We start from the raw sequence: 14,773 nt of genomic DNA, 5'->3' as shown, positions 1-14,773 counted from the left end.
TGTGACACTTCTTTCCTCCTGAGTGAAGGTACTGGGCAGTTACGCCCTCCCTGCCTTGGCAGGACAGGTGTCATTCTGTCTTGCAAAGCAGGGGAGAACTTTCCCTTCCACTTTCTCCTGCTTTCTCCTGCATCCTTTCGGATTCTCCTAGAGATTTTTCTGCTTACAATCAAGTCTTGTTCAACACAAATGGGAAGAATCACTTCCCTCACGCTAATGGCCTCCACAGTCCTTAGAAATGCTGATACGTGTCTAGCATGGCTTAAAACCAACTCAGGACGCCCCTGTAGGAGATTTCCTAGTTGCAGGAAAGTGGGCTGAGGTGAGCTGGAAGTGATTTGGAAGTAAAGAGGAAAGCATGAGAGCCAGGGGGGCTGGGGTGCATGAGGAGGATTTATGAGAAGTAGAGAGGCGGGGTCTTTGAATAAGAAGTGGGATTCAGGGGAGGGAGGGATGTAACCAGACTGGTTGGTGAGCCCAGCTCTCTCTTAATTATACTGGGTTGGCCAAAAAGTTCATTTGGGTTTTTCCATAACATCGTTCGGTAAGAAAAAAGAGCAATTCTCACACAGGAGGAACCAAGATGGCAGAATAGAAGGACGTGCTCTCACTCCCTCTTGCGAGAACACCAGAATCAACTAGCTGCTGGACGATCATCAACAGGAAGACACTGGAACTCACCAAAAATGATACCCCACATCCAAAGACAAAGGAGAAGCCACAATGAGACAGTAGGAGGGGTGCAATCACAGTAAAATCAAATCCCTTAACTGGTGGGTGGGTGACTCACAGACTGGAGAATACTTACACCACAGAAGTCCACCCACTGGAGTGAAGGTTCTGAGCCACACGTCGGGCTTCCCAACCTGGGGGTCGGGCAACGGGAGGAGGAATTCCTAGAGAATCAGACTTTGAAGCCCAGTGGGAACTGATTGCAGGACTTCGACAGGACTGGGGGAAACAGAGACTGCACTCTTGGAGGGCACACACAAAGTAGTGTGCGTATCAGGACCCAGGGGAAGGAGCAGTGACCCCAGGGAAAACTGAACCAGACCTACCTGCTAGGGTTGGAGGGTCTCCTGCAGAGGTGGGGGGTGGCTCTGTTTCACCGAGGGGACAAGGACACAGGCAGCAGAAGTTCTGGGAAGTATTCCTTGGTGTGAGCCCTCCCAGAGTCTGTCATTAGCCCCACCAAAGAGCCCAGGTAGGCTCCAGTGTTGGGTTGCCTCAGGCCAAACAACAAACAGGGAGGGAACCCAGCCCTACCCATCAACAGTCAAGTGGATTAAAGTTTTACTGAGCTCTGCCCACCAAAGCAACAGTCAGCTCTACCCACCACCAGTCCCTCCCATCAGGAAGCATACACAAGCCTCTTAGATAGCCTCATCCACCAGAGGGCAGAGAGCAGAACCAAGAAGAACTACAATCCTGCAGCCTGTGGAACAAAAACCACATTCACAGAAAGATAGACAAGATGAAAAGGCAGAGGGCTATATACCAGATGAAGGAACAAGATAAAACCCCAGAAAAACAACTAAATGAAGTGGAGATAGGCAACCTTCCACAAAAAGAATTCAGAATAATGATAGTGAAGATGATCCAGGACCTCCAAAAGAATGGAGGCAAAGATCGAGAAGGTGCAAGAAATGTTGAACAAAGACTTAGAAGAATTAAAGACCAAACAAACAGAGATAAACAATACAATAACTGAAAAGAAAACTACACTAGAAGGAATCAACAGCAGAATAACTAAGGCAGAAGAACAGATAAGTGACCTGGAAGACAGAACAGTGGAATTCACTGCTGCGGAACAGAATAAAGAAAAAAGAATGGGGCTTCCCTGGTGGCGCAGTGGTTGAGAGTCCGCCTGCCGATGCAGGGGACACGGGTTCGTGCCCTGGTCTGGGAAGATCCCACATGCCACGGAGCAGCTGGGCCCGTGAGCCATGGCCACTGAGCCTGCACGTCTGGAGCCCGTGCTCTGCAACGGGAGAGGCCACAACAGTGAGAGGCTCGCGTACCGCCAAAAAAAAGAAAAAACAATGAAAAGAAATGAAGACAGCCTAAGAGACCTCTGGGACAACAGTACATGCAAGAACATTCACATTATAGTGGTCCCAGAAGGAGAAGAGAGAGAGAAAGGACCAGAGAAAATATTTGAAGAGATTATAGTTGAAAACTTCCCTAACATAGGAAAGGAAATAGCCACCCAAGTCCAGGAAGCGCAGTGAGTCCCATACAGGATAAACCCAAGGAGAAACACACCGAGACACATAGTAATCAAATTGGCAAAAATTAAAGACAAAGAAAAATTATTGAAAGCAGCAAGGGAAAAAAGACAAATAACATACAAGGGAACTCCCATACGGTTAACAGCTGATTTCTCAGCAGAAACTCTACAAGCCACAAGGGAGTGGCATGACATACTTAAAGTGATGAAAGGGAAGAACCTACAACCAAGACTACTCTACCCAGCAAGGATCTCATTCAGAGTCGATGGAGAATTCAAAAGCTTTACAGACAAGCAAAAGCTAAGAGAATTCAGCACCACCAAACCAGCTCTACAACAAATGCTAAAGGAACTTCTCTAAGTGGGATACACAGGAGAAGAAAAGGACCTACAGAAACAAACCCAAAACAATTAAGAAAATGGTCATGGGAACAAACATATCGATAATTACCTTAAATGTGAATGGATTAAATGCTCCAACCAAAAGACACAGGCTTGCTCAGTGGATACAAAAACAAGACCCAATTTATGCTGTCTACAAGAGACCCACTTCAGACCTCTTGTAGACACATACAGACTGAAAGTGAGGGGATGGAGAAAGATATTCCATGCAAATGGAAATCAAAACAAAGCTGGAGTAGCTATACTCATATCACATAAAATAGACTTTAAAATAAAGAATGTTACAAGAGCCAAGGAAGGACACTACATAATGATCAAGAGATCACTCCAAGAAGAAGATATAACAATTATAAATATATATGCACCCAACATAGGAGCACCTCAATACATAAGGAAACTGCTAACAGCTATAAAAGAGGAAATCAACAGTAACACAATAATAATGGGGGACTTTAACATCTCACTTACACCAATGGACAGATCATCCAAAATGAAAATAAATAAGGAAACAGAAGCTTTCAATGACACAATAGACCACATAGATTTGATTGATATTTATAGGCCATTGCATCCAAAAACAGCAGGTTACACTTTCTTCTCAAGTGCACATGGAACATTCTTCAGGATAGATCACATCTTTGGTCACAAATCAAGTCTCAGTAAATTTAAGAAAACTGAAATCATATCAAGCATCTTTTCTGACCACAATGCTATGAGATTAGAAATGAATTACAGGGGAAAAAACGTAAAAAACACAAACACATGCAGGGTAAACAATACGTTACTAAATAACCAAGAGATCACTGAAGAAATCAAAGAGGAAATCAAAAAATACCTAGAGAAAAAGACAATGAAAACAGGACAATCCAAAACCTATGGGATGCAGCAAAAGTAGTTCTAAGAGGGGAATTTATAACAATACAATCCTACTTCAAGAACCAAGAAAATTCGCAAATACACAACTTGAACTTACACCTAAATGAACTAGAGAAAGAAGAAGAAACAAAACCCACCAGGTTTGGGACCAGACCTAAAACCCACCAGGTTTAGCAGAAGGAAAGAAATCATAAAGATCAGAGCAGAAATAAATGAAATAGAAACAAAGGAAACAAGAGCAAAGATCAATAAAACTAAAAGCTGGTTCTTTGAGAATATAAACAAAATTGATAAACCATTAGCCAGACTCATCAAGAAAAAGAGGGAGAGGACTCAAATCAATAAAATTAGAAGTGAAAAAGGAGAAGTTACAACAGACACCACAGAAATACAAAGCACCCTAAGAGACTACTACAAGCAACTCTATGCCAATAAAATGGACAACCTGGAAGAAATGGACAAATTCTTAGAAAGGTAGTAGAAACCTTCCAAGACTGAACCAGGAAGAAATAGAAGATATGAACAGACCAGTCACAAGTAATGAAATTGAAACTGTGATTAAAAATCTTCCAAGAAACAAAAGTCCAGGACCAGATGGCTTCACAGGTGAATTCTATCAAACATTTAGAGAAGAGCTAACATGCATCCTTCTCAAACTCTTCCAGAAAATTTCAGAGGAAGGAATACTCCCAAATTCATTCTATGAGGCCACCACCACCCTGATACCAAAACCATAAAAAGATACTACAAAACCAGAAAATTACAGACCAATATCACTGATGAATATAGATGCAAAAATCCTCAACAAAATACTAGCCAACAGAATCCAACAACACATTAAAGGATCATATACCATGATCAAGTGGGATTTATCCCAGGGATGCAAGGATTCTTCAACATATGCAAATCACTCAATGTGATACACCATTTTAACAAATTGAAAAAAAAACACAACAAACTGAAGAATAAAAACTATATGATCATCACAATAGATGCAGAAAAAGCTTTTGATATAATTCAACACCCATTTGTGATAAAAACTCTCCAGAAAGTGGGCATAGAGGGAACCTACGTCAACATAATAAAGGCCATATATGACAAACCCAGAGCAAACATCATTCTCAATGATGAAAAACTGAAAGCATTTCCTCTAAGATCAGGAACAAGACAAGGATATCCATTCTCACCACTATTATTCAACATAGTCTTGGAAGTCCTTGCCACAGCAATCAGAGAAGAAAAGGAAATAAAAGGAATACAAATTGGAAAAGAAGTAAAACTGTTATTGGTTGCAGATGACATGATACTATACATAAAGAATCCTAAAAATGCCGCCAGAAAAGTACTAGAGCTACTCAATGAATTTGGTAAAGTTGCAGGATACAAAATTAATGCACAGAAATGTCTTACATTCCTACACACTAATGATGAAAAATCTGAAAGAAAAATTAAGGAAACACTCCCATTTACCACTGCAACAAAAAGAATAAAATACCTAGGAATACACCTACCTAGGGAGACAAAAGACCTGTATGCAGAAAACTATAAGACACTGATGAAAGTAATTAAAGATGATACAAACAGATGGAGAGATATACCATGTTCTTGGATTGGAAGAATCAATATTGTGAAAATGACCCTACTACCCAAAGCAATCTACAAATTCAATGTAATCCCTATCAAATTACCAATGGCATTTTTTATGGAACTAGAACAAATCATCTTAAAATTTGTATGGAGACACAAAAGACCCCGAATAGCCAAAGCAGTCTTGAGGGAAAGAAACGGAGCTGGAGGAATCAGGCTCCCTGACTTCAGACTATACTACAAAGCTACAGTAATCAAGACAATATGGTACTGGCACAAAAACAGAAACAGAGCAATGGGACAAGATAGAAAGCCCAGAGATAAACCCACGCACCTGTGGTCAACTAATCTATGACAAAGGAGGCAAAGATATACAATGGAGAAAAGACAGTCTCTTCAATAAGTGGTGCTGGGAAAACTGGACAGCTACATGTAGAAGAATGAAATTAGAACACTCCCTAACACCATACACAAAAATAAACTCAAAATGGATTCGAGACCTAAATGTAAGACCGGACACTATAAAACTCGTAGAGGAAAGCATAGGAAGAACATTCTTTGACATAAATCACAGGAAGATCTTTTTTGATCCACCTCCTAGAGTAATGGAAATAAAAACAAAAACAAGCAAATGGGACCTAATGAAACTTCAAAGCTTTTGCACAGCAAAGAAACCATAAACAAGACGAAAAGACAACCCTCAGAATGGGAGAAAATATTTGCAAACAAATCAATGGACAAAGGACTAATCTCCAAAATATATAAACAGCTCATGCACCTCAATATTAAAAAACCAAACAACCCAATCCAAAAATGGGCAGAAGACTTAAATAGACATTTCTCCAAAGAAGACATACAGGTGGCCAAGAAGCACATGAAAAGCTGCTCAACATCACTAATCATTAGAGAAATGCAAATCAAAACTACAATGAGGTATCACCTCACACTGGTCAGAATGGCCATCATCAAAAAATGTACAAACAACAAATGTTGGAGAGGGTGTGGAGAAAAGGGAACCCTCTTGCACTGTTGGTGGGAATGTAAATTGATACAGCTACTATGGAGAACAGTATGGAGGTTCCTTAAAAAACTAAAAATAGAATTACCATATGATCCAGCAATCCCACTACTGGGCATATACCCAGAGAAAACCATAATTCAAAAACACACATGCACCCCAAAGTTCATTGCAGTACTATTTACAATAGCCAGGTCATGGAAGCAACCTAAATGCCCATCGACAGACGAATGGATAAAGAAGATGTGGTACATATATACAATGGAATATTACTCAGCCATAAAAAGGAACGAAATTGAGTCATTTGTTGAGACGTGGATGGATCTAGAGACTGTCATGCAGAGTGAAGTAAGTCAGAAAGAGAAAAACAAATATCGTATATTAACACATGTATGTGGAACCTAGAAAAATGGTACAGATGAACCGATTTGCAAGGCAGAAGCTGAAACACAGTTGTAGAGAACAAGCGTATGGACACCAAGCAGGGGGGAACTGTGGGGGTGGGGGGTGGGGATGGTGGTGTGCTGAATTGGGCGATTGGGAATGACATGTATACACTGATGTGTATAAAATTGATGACTAATAAGAACTTGTTGTATAAAAAATTAAAAAAATAAAAGCAATTCTCTCTCTGCCTCCTTAAGACACTTTCAGGAAAGGCATATATTACCTTCCACAGCTTTTTGTGACAAAATTGGTATTTCTTTCAAATGCAGCCCTGCACTGAGACATGCCTTTAACAAAACAACCCAGCTAAATTCAGGGGCCAGGAGTAATCGTGACATGTTTAATGCGCCCTGGACACTGGTGACAGTGGTTGAACACTTCATGTTCATTTGCTCACCTAACCCTTACAGCAATCTTACATTTATCCCCATTTCACAGAGGAAGAAACCAAGGCTTAGCAGGGTTTAAATTAAAAAAAAAATTAAACAACAAATCTTTATTTCTCACCGTTATGGAGGCTGGGAAATCCAAGATGAAGGCGCCGGCAAATTCAGTAAAGTCACACAGATGTGAAGCGGTGAAGGAAGGTAGAAGCAGTAGAAACGCAGGAGTATCTGGCTCCAGAGCCCACGTGTTCTCCCTCTCCCCGCACTCTGTTCTTCCTCTGTTGTAGAAGATGCTATGTCTTGGGAAGGCAGCTGTGCTCACCACTGCACCACCAACACTGGGCTACGTCTCCGGACATCGCACAAGTGAATTGCTGGAGTAGCACGGACCCAGTTAATCCACACAGTGCGCCTGTGCTGAGCAAGACGGCGAGAGTCAATCCTCTTTGCCTTTTAAATTTAGAAGCCTTCACAGGAATATGCTTCTCAGTTCATAGTTGCCCTCTCAAGCAAAGCATTCCATGGCTTAACTATCTCAGGAGACCTTCAATGCCTTTCAGCAGTGCCCATTCACTCAAAATTTGGAATGATGAATGGGCAAGGAAAATCAGCAAATCAGCAAATCCAAGATATGGTCAAGCATGGGAATAGATGCTTAACTTGTTCAGGGACAGAAGTAAAAGGGATATAAGTTTCTTAGATTTAATATGGACCCCAGAGTATGCTTCAAGATATGTTTCTGATGGATTTACAAGGATGTCCACCTCCCCCATCAATAAAATCGGGGCAACAGAGAACACAGGTAGGGGGATGGGTGCAGTCCATCAGGGCATAACTTCTGAAATCAGAGGGCAGAGTTGGGGAGAAATTAATAGTATAAACTCAGGACCGGAAGGAATTTTGAAAAGTTATCTAATCTGTCCCCCTAAATCATCTAAGGCAGGTTCATTTTATTTTGAAAGACCCCCAGGGAAAGACACTCAGAAACCTCTTTTTGGTAGAGCCATTGCAGTGTTAACAACTCTTGCTTGCAGAGATTAATCCCCCCTAATTCATCACCTGCCACAGCAAAAACAAGCTGAGGGGGTCTATTTTTCTAAGGATTTACACCCCTACATACTTCCAAAATGTGTGTGAGGCAACCCGCTGATAGAGTTGGCTCAGAGTTTAAGGAAAAGAGAATGTAAAAAAGCTGACCGTTATGTGATGTGTTGCCCTAAAGAAAGACAAAGGATGGCCTCAGTGTGTGAACATCTGGGCTGGACTTTGTATAATTGGAATGGAGCAGAGAGAGTCCCAGGGCTATAGCTGGTGCAGAGTGAAAGAACCGTTTGTAAGTTGCTTTGAAATAGTCTAGGGAAAGAAGAAAGTGGCAGTAGGTAAATTCTGACACAGTAGAAGGTTTGAGGAAGTAATCCTCAAATTTTAGGGTCTTGGTTTATAACCTGTGTCACGGAGGGTCCTTAAGGAATCTGTGCGTCTATGTGGGGAAGTTCAAGTGAATTCTGCCATCATTCCAAAGCTGGATGGATGAATGATCTATAAAAAGGCAAGTCCAGGTGACAGAAAGAGGAAGGGACCTCCTGGGAAAGGGAGAACCTGTGGTTCTAGTGGTGGCAGCAATTAGGGAAGACGTTGGCCGCGGGCAGGGATGCCGGCTAAGCCAGGACGGTGTCTGCTGCGAGGGCAGAATGAGGCTTGCTATCATGTGTAGCACAACAGGAAGGAGACTCCTCAGTCTCTGTGAAGGTACTACGCTGACCTTTAAGGCATAGCTACAGAAGAGTGTTTCATGCTGACAGGCTGAAAGAAAACACAGATGTTGAAAGAAACGGAGTGAACTGAGGGTGAGGAGCCTTAAATTGGTTGGAGGCAATCTAGGCTGTGTGAAAACACAGTGTGCATAATTTGGAAGCTAGAAATACTCCTCCTCTTCATTAAGAGAAAGATTGTTCAATCATGGTGTTCCTATTATTGCTATGGTTACTACTGCGAACTCAACTCAATAATTAAACTGGGATCTGAGGTGCTTTACGAAGACCAAACACCAGGATGGATATCATGGTGTGAAGGTGAGGCAAATCTTGCACAATTCCTTCAGAGGCAGAAAACAAAAACTAGTAGAAAAGGAAAAGGAAAAATGAAAAGAAAGGGGACTGAGGGCTTCTCCTTGTGGACCCTTGTGTGACCTGCACCTTAGTGGGAAGTCCGGGACTTGGATGGAAGGAGGAGCTGAGGGATGGATGGATGGATGTATGAATAAGTGGATGGAGGGATAGATGGATGGATGGATGGATGGGTAAGTGGATGGAGGGGTAGATGGATGGATGGATGGATGGATAAGTGGATGGAGGGATAGGTGGATGGGTGGGTGGTGGGTGGTGGATGGATGGGTGCATGGATGCATGGATGGATAGGTAGGCAGATGGATGACTGGATGTTTACAGTTAAAAGTTTACCTAGGGCTTCCCTGGTGGCGCAGTGGTTGAGAGTCCGCCTGCCAATGCAAGGGACACGGGTTCGTACCCCGGTCCGGAAGATCCCACATGCCGCGGAGCGGCTGGGCCCGTGAGCCACAACTACTGAGCCTGTGTGTCCGGAGCCTGTGCTCCACAACAAGAGAGGCCGCGACAGTGAGAGGCTCGCGCACCACGATGAAGAGTGGCCCCCGCTCGCCACAACTAGAGAAAGCCCTCGCACAGAAATGAAGACCCAACACAGCCAAAAATAAATAAATTTAAAAAAAAAAAGTTTACCTAGAATAGCCATAAAGCAGGAAGGGGCTGGGAGGAAAATATGGATAGTGCCATCGTTAGCTATGTGTAATAGACAAATTCTGGGGCACTGGCAGCACCACCCCCATGCATAGGCCTTGAACTGGTGTTGGTTTAGGTGACTATATCAGCAGCTGTTGTGCTAGCTTTTACCTCCTGCCTTTTCCTTGCTCTGTGACAGCTCGCTTGTCTGGTTTTCTTCATTACTCTCCGGCCATTGCCTCTCAGACTTCCTAGCTGATTTTCCTCTACCTAAGCTCTAGATGTTAGAGTTGTTCACTCCCAGCCCTGGGCCATGTTCTCACTCACTTTGTATTTTCTCCTTGGGTGAACTCACCCACTGCTGTGATTTTAAAACCCTCTTTATCCTGATGGCTCTAAGATTTATCCTTCTAGGCCAGAGCCCTCTCTGAGCACTAGACTCATATGTACAATGACCTACTCTTCAACTCTGACGTCTCAGAGGAAGCTGATGCTTCACGTGTCCGAAGCAGAGCAGTTTTCCCCTCCTGCCCCATCTTCTCCTGCTCCAGGCCTCTGGTCTCGGTACTGGCACCTGCCCCCACCCAGTTGCTCAGACCAGAAATCTGGGGAGCATTCTCAGTTCTACCCTTTATCTCATTACCCCTCTTCCCAATAAAATACATCCCAACACCTGTTATGTCTGTCTCCCAAATTTATCTTGAATCCTTTCCTTCTCTTCTCTTCATCTCTGTTGTCATAACCTTGGACTAAGAAGCCAGCACATTTCTCCTCTGGACCCTCAGTTGCTCCTAACTGACCTCCCTGTTTCCACTGTTCCTTCCCAGTAACAAGTTCATGCTGTCACCAGAATGGTCTTTCAAACTAAACCAAAAAATGATGCATCTGCTTAAAATACTGTCATTGTGCCCCATTGCACTGCCAGCAAAATACTTCAACCTGGCTGTGAGATCTAGCTCACACCTGTGAGATCTAGCTGAGTCCTGAGACTCAGCCCAATTCAGCCTCTGGCCACACTGGCATGTAAGGTTCTCAAATAAATTCAGCTCTGCCCTGCTGTGGGGTTTCGTTCGTGTGGTTCCTTGGCCTGGAATATTCTTTCCCTTCCCTTTGAATGACTAATTCCTACTTCTTGTTCAGAGTTCAGCTTAAATGTCACTCCCTCAGGATAGCAATTTGAACCACCAATTTAATATAACACCCCAGTCTTGGTATGTTGAGGCTTCTATAACAGAATGCCATAGACAGGGCGGCTTATTTAGACCAGAAATATATTTCTCACAGCTCTGGAGGCCAGGAAGTCCAAGATCAAGCTGGCAGATCCTGTGTCTGGTGAAGACCCTCTTCCTGGTTCATAGATGGCCACCTTCTCACCATGTCCTCACACAGCAGAAGGGGTGAGGGAGCTCTCTGGGGTCTCTTTTATAAGGGCACTAATCTCATTCATGAGGGCACCACCCTCGTGACCTAAGCACCTCCCAAAGGCTCCTCCTAATACCATCACACTGGGGGCTAGGTTTCAAGATATGAATTTGGGGGGTGGACCCAAACATTCAGTCTATAGCACACCCCCAACCATTCTTCTCTACCACAGCAGTCTGTACGTCTGCATACTACTTCCTCTCACTTTGTAATTTATAAATTTATGTGCCTATTTTGGTAGTATCTTTTTCTCTCTACTAAATTATAACTCCATAAAGGCTGGTGGTACTTTTTTTGTTTGTTGTTCACAAGTTTCTATTTTCTAGGAATCTGGAACTGAGAATCAGAGACGGTGTCAGTCTCTGCTGGTTGCCTGCACTGAAGACAAATCCTCCGGGAGCTGTGGGAATGAGTCTCTTGCCAGAGAAGAGAAAGCAAGAGGAGAGACTCCCACAAGAGCAGTGACATAGACCCAGTGGTGGAGAGACAGAGACGCAGAGAGAGGCAGATACACCCATGCTCGCTCTGGTTTTGTTTTGTTTTTCCTTATAAAGTCTCAGAATCCTCATACCAATCCCCTTTTAGCTTGGGCTAGGCTGAGTGCATTTCTATAACCTAAAACCAACAGGGGCTGGTTGGAGACAGAGACAGAACAATTGGAAAAAATTTCCTTAGCAATTGAAGCAAAAAATATAAATCTTGAACTACTCGCTGCAACTGACCCAGTGACAAATTTCAGGAACTGGGGCATGAGCTCTCCACATCCCCCTTGATTTGCCTGTTACCTGTCTCTGGCTTTGGAGGGTCCTTCTCTGATCTACAGTCTCTCCAACTGTCTTCATGCTGGAATGTAGCTGTGGCTGAGGAAGGCCAAGTCTCTGACCACCCAGACACCGGTCACCTGGAAGCAGAGTTAGATGTGAGCCCTGGAGTTCTCTCTCTTTGCAGCTGCAGCACTGTAGAAGCCATTCAGGGCAATGATGGATTTTGTGTTTCTACCTTTGAAGGACGAGGCCGGGCTAATGCAACATATCCTTCCTGAAAATGATGCATGTCTAGGTTTCTGTGCTTTAGGGTATGTGATTTCTGAAGGGTAAACATGGCCTTAAAGGGGAAAATTGTTCTGCTTAACTATGCAGAGAATTCCCAGCAGTTCCTTTAATTTGGTTTTCTCCAATAGGGCACATTTGCATTTACTGACTTGTGGCTTTTTAGAATAGCAAATGAATCTCTCTCTTCTCTGTGTTTCACTGAATGACTAGGCGGTCTCTAAGCTACAGTAACATTAGCCAGTCCCCCTGAGATTTGGAGGCCCGTCCATCTAGCTGGCTTGTTTCTTTTCCTCCACCATCCCTCTCCCACCTTTTTTCATTTTAGATCTTTCTGGTCATGTGAGGACTGAACCTCAGAAATGAGTGTGTATGTGTGTGTGTATGTATGTGTGCAACACACAGATGCAGTAGGATGGGGATAGGAGAGGAGAGGAGAAAAAGTGTATGGGGCTTCCCTCGTGGCGCAGCGGTTGAGAGTCCGCCTGCCGATGCAGGGGACACGGGTTCGTGCCCCGGTCCAGGAAGATCCCACATGCCGCGGAGCGGCTGGGCCCGTGAGCCATGGCCGCTGAGCCTGTGCGTCCGGACCCTGTGCTCCGCAACGGGAGAGGCCACAACAGTGAGAGGCCCGTGTACCACAAAAAAAAGAAAAACTGTATGAAGTCTTGCTTAGGATAAAAAAGATCGCTTTGGTCTACAGCTGAAGTTAGTAAAGGGAAGGGGTGGATGTTCTTATTGTTTTACAATTTAATGTTTTATTAGCCCTTCACCGTGTGGCACTTAATATTTGGTGTTAGTGACACATGTTACCAGTGGCTTCCCCCCATCCAGCAGTGAGGAGGGGCAATTCTGAGCAGAGAGTCTGTCACTCCCGTGGTCACATGGCCCCTGAACTCCAGAGCCTGAGAGAGCAGGGGTTCCTGAGACCAGCGGGCTTTGGAACTCACATTCCACAACATCACAGCTGAGTGAACAGAGAGAGAATTCCCTATACTCTAGCAGAGAAGCCAAGTTATTGAGGTTGATCTAACATACCCTTTGTGGCTGGACATTTTGTTTGCTCCAATATTTTACAACTACAAATAAGGCAGATCAGGAATCACTCACTGGGAATGAATTATAAGTAGAGAAGAAAAGGGTTGAAACTTTCCATGAGGATCTCTGAAAATTTGATAGAATTCCCTAAAAAAGCAAGAAAGGCTACAAAACAATCCCACGATGCACTGGAATTACTAACATGTAAGATAATAACTTTTAACCGAACTGAGTTTGCGCCCAGATTGTCCTTTTGATTCATTTAAGTAAGCTTCTTGGGGTCAGATGATCTAAATCCATGCCTAGTGGGAGAGAACTAGTGTGGGAGTCAAATATCCTGGTTCTGAGACACTATTTTCCCACCCAGCCTGGGCAAACTGCAACATTTCTAAGCGTTCCTTCTCTGAAAATAACAACTACTTCACCTGATTGTTTGAAAGATTCGATGTGATATGGTATGTGAAAATATTTTGTAAACTGTGAACCATGAAGAAATTATTATTTCTCCTCTAGGCTACTAGCCACAGTTTTCAGCAACGGTTGATCAAAATAGTGAAAATTCTTTTTCCACTTGCACAGCATCTTATAGGCACACGATATTCAATATTTATGTACTTAGTGCTATAGTTGCTCTGTTGGCTTCTCTGCATTCATCCTGAAGCCAGAACCCATCAACTTGTTCTAGGGTGTGTTAGGATTAGAACCTTCTAGGGCTATATATACTCTGGGAGTAACTTACATTTCTGGAACTGCCAAGTGGAATTCAAATGATTTCATTTCCTTCACCAATATGACTCTCCTCTGATCATCTTCAAAGTTCCTCTCGCGTGCTTAGATGGAAGGCATAGTTCAGGAGCACTGCATACATATTCCCTATAGATCCAAACTCTAACATGACAAGAAATTCTCTTAGGGAGTCTGCCCCACGCGGCATTCTATAATGTGCTGACTTAAAACCCATCCAGGGTTTAGTGCAACATTTATTACACACCTGTTTGGCATAAGGCACAGGACTAGGTCCTGTGGAATGTAGAATACATGTAATTCCACTCATCCAGGGTAAGAAGCCACCCCAGATCTACGTACACAAAACAAACTGAAGATTATTTATAAAAAGAGTCTTGCATTTTTGCTGGTAACATGCTCTGTGTGGTTTGGTAGGTGACACAACGATGTCACTAAACATTCCAGGGCCATATTATCACAAAAACACAAAAACAGCACAGGGTCCAGAAAGGCTCCTCTGGTGGACGTTGCTTCCTTATTTGCCAGAAAGCAGTACGGCCCGAGCGTTTCTTTTCCTTGACTGTGAGAAGCTCAAGGCAAAATAAATCTGGCTGATGATAAAGCCTTAGATTCAGCGCACTCTCAGGACCAGACAAGTTGTCAGGAGGGCACCACGGCCCACTTGCTGATGAAGTTACAGGGACAAGAAAGAAGAAGGGCAGAGCAATGATCTTGGCTGGTGGCTTTTGAGGGGGTGCCCGAGCAGTTGTTATCTTGATAACTTCTGTTTCGTAAAAGGATGTCAATTTTGCCAGTTTTTGTTGTCGTTGACTGCA

At 43.4% G+C, this 14,773-nt stretch overlaps 1 long non-coding RNA gene across 1 annotated transcript; it reads right to left on the bottom strand.

Annotated features, from left to right (window-relative positions):
• Window positions 1–5,050: 5,050 nt before the first annotated feature.
• Window positions 5,051–14,462, bottom strand: LOC149748354 (uncharacterized). Its single transcript, XR_016394279.1, has 3 exons — window positions 13,951–14,462; window positions 11,910–12,025; window positions 5,051–7,363 (listed from the first exon to the last, which is right to left on the bottom strand). It is a non-coding gene; the product is annotated as an uncharacterized LOC149748354 (long non-coding RNA).
• Window positions 14,463–14,773: the final 311 nt, after the last annotated feature.

The sequence above is a fragment of the Delphinapterus leucas genome, chromosome 9, assembly GCF_059928025.1.
Source record: "Delphinapterus leucas isolate spDelLeu-1000000601 "Yukka" chromosome 9, BTC_Dleu_Yukka2, whole genome shotgun sequence".
NCBI classification, from domain to species: Eukaryota; Metazoa; Chordata; class Mammalia; order Artiodactyla; family Monodontidae; genus Delphinapterus; species Delphinapterus leucas.
The sequence above is the reverse complement of the archived record's forward strand: the minus strand, read 5'-3'. Positions and strand labels throughout refer to the sequence as shown.